The sequence below is a fragment of the Octodon degus genome, unplaced genomic scaffold, assembly GCF_000260255.1.
Source record: "Octodon degus isolate 3935 unplaced genomic scaffold, OctDeg1.0 scaffold00040, whole genome shotgun sequence".
NCBI lineage: Eukaryota > Metazoa > Chordata > Mammalia > Rodentia > Octodontidae > Octodon > Octodon degus.
In genome coordinates this window covers 3644085-3646927 of record NW_004524616.1, presented here as the reverse complement: position 1 = coordinate 3646927, position 2843 = coordinate 3644085, and positions in this window count along the sequence as shown.

Sequence of the window (2843 nt, the reverse complement as noted above, 5' to 3'; positions counted from 1 at the left end):
TTCAGGATCTCACTACTAGCTCCAACTCTTACCGATCCGCCTGTTTACAGCCTCCCAAAAGCTAGGATTACAGGCTTGCACCACCACACCCAGTTTGAATAACAGTCTCAGCACGCCCCGGGTGTAGGGCAGGCACGGCAGGCCTGGGGATCTAACCCCTGGCCCCTGCGCCTGCTTGCAAGTGCGCTAATCTGCTGAGCTATTTGGCGGGCTCTTCCAGGCTGCATTTTACCAGCTCCATTTTATGACCTCTGAAACGTACTCTGGTAGGGAGAAAATGGAGCACAAGGCCAGCCCTCAGGAAATACCTGTCAAATTGCATGTTTGTGATTCATATGCCTGTAGTTTCCTGTTTTATTTATTCTCTTTCCTGGAACATGAAAAAACTAAGTAATGTACAGGAATATTTCTGAAGCACAGGTGAGAATAATAGATTATCTTTGATTTTTCTGTTTTCTTTTTCGTGTGTGTGTGTGTGTGTGTGTGTGTACGTGTGTGATACTGGGGATTGAACTTGGGACCTTGTGCTTGCCAGGCAGGCACTTATGCTGCTGAATTATCTTCCAGGGAAGGGTCTGCAGGGAGTTCAGGATCTCACTGCTAGATCGGACTTGTAGTGAGTCTCCTGTTTACAGCCTCCCAAGAGCTAGGATTTCAGGTTCGAGTCACCACACCCAGTCTCCATTGCAGTCTCAGTGTGCCCTGGGGGCAGGGCTGGCATGGCAGGCCCTGGCTAGAACCCTTAGTCCCTGAGCTTGCTTGCAGGTGCTTTAATCTGCTGAGCTATTTGGCCTGCCCTGATTTTCTTGATTACTGGTCTAAGTGGTTCTTTATTCTTCATGAAAGTGGCTATGAGGGGGGCCTTGATATCCCTTATAACTAAAACAAATTTAGAAGATTCCACTCAACCCTCCAAAAAGTATCAGATACACATTTATCCTATTCAAGTCTAATTCATACCAGATGGAAGTTGATGCAGGGGAACAAGGTTAGGCAATGTGGCCTAGTTCAATAGGACATGATAAGTGCTTTTCATGCATAGATACATTAAAAGATACTTTGAAATCACCAGACAGATCAACATCTTTCCCAATATGCAACTGTAAGTTGGTTATCAGTTCTCTTTGGAGAAAAATTGCCACAGATGAGAAATGCTGTGCTCATAGCTTTTCCTTAGCATCCACTCTAAAAATACACTCAAGGTTCCCACTTACTGATGCTTTAGAAAAGAATGAGTTCAACTTAAAGATAATTTTATAACTAGTGCTCAGTATCTAAGGGTGGTGCTCAGAATACCACACTTAGTTTATGTCCTTGGAAACATTACAAATAGATTCTTCAATTGAAGGAAACTCACTCAGACCATTTCCATAACACATGATGATTTTTTTTTTATTTAAAAATGAACCCAAAGTAGCTGTTACATCTTGGCATTTTAATTTCATAGGCAGTTTGGAAATCCTTAAAATATCCTATGCGTTTCCATACATTCCAGCACATGTCATTCATGACTTCATTATTTGAGCCCATGGTCATGTACATTGAAGATGACTTCTTTGCAATCTTTAAGTTATTTTTGGTTATTTTGTTTTAAAATGTAATGTTTACTATAAAAAGGCAAAAGATTTATATGATCTGAAAAGAAACCAGAGTACTAACATGTAATGTTTACCATAGATGCAAATATATTTTGTTAAAATACTATACTGTGAAACAGAAAAAGTGATTTAAATTTTCAGATATTTTTCTTTCTTGTAACTATTATTAGGGAACTCCACCATTTCTAAAACCTAGCTATAGAAATTGAATAATAAACCTGGTGTAGTCTAACGGATGTGCAGTATAATTCTTAGGCAAAGGGAAATTTCCATCCCTTGGAAATGATTCAGCTTGTACCAAGAGAAACTTTGTAAAGATTCTACAAGGAGTTTAAGCAATAGATTACCAAAGCTAAGGTGAACTAAATGATCTTAAGTTTTCTTCTGAGAGATTCTAAGGTTTTCCGATGTACTGTTCTTGCCAGAATATACAGGGATTAACACTAGGGTCTCTCAAATCATATACATAGAAGGGCTCTTTTTTGTAGAATCAATATGAGATTCATAAATTCCTCATGTCCTAAGTCATTTCTCCTATAAAGGTACATTTGTCTTAATGCATAACTTTACCTTAACCATAACAAAGAAAATGTATCAATACTTTCTTAACTTTAGAGCCAAAGGAGGATTTATTAGAATAGTTTGTCATTTGATCCACAGTTGGCTAATATATATGAGGAAAAAAATCTGTTCTGCTGGTAGCTTTTTACAACCATGGTAATCAACCTAGAATAAAGGTGTATTAGTCTTCAATTATTTCAATCAAACTTGTATCCCAGGATTTACAATTAATTCTAAGTATTTTTAATGTATTTCTTTCATACTCCAATTGTCAGTCCTTACCAAATGCTTTTATATACACAAAGTACAAGCATTTTATATTAAATTTAAAATAATTCGTGATAAACATCTCTATAGTAGTTGGTTATCAAATCATAGTTCAGTTAAAATAGAATGCTTACATTACAATGGCTGGTACCTCAGTTATCACACACATGAATTTTTCATTAAATGTACCCTTTCTCGTGGGATTACAAAGTTTGATATATTTTTCCGTATGCATTTTACTGCTTTTTCTTCCTTTCTCTCAAGATGTCCAATGTAAATGCTAGTATGAAAAATATAGGGGGCAGTCCTAGCCCAGGTCCGACCCAGTCCTAGCCCAGGTCCGCAGCAGGAAGGAGCTGAGCACAGCAGCCAGACCTAAGCCAGACGCAGCTGGATAACTCCAAACTCTGTAGAGCT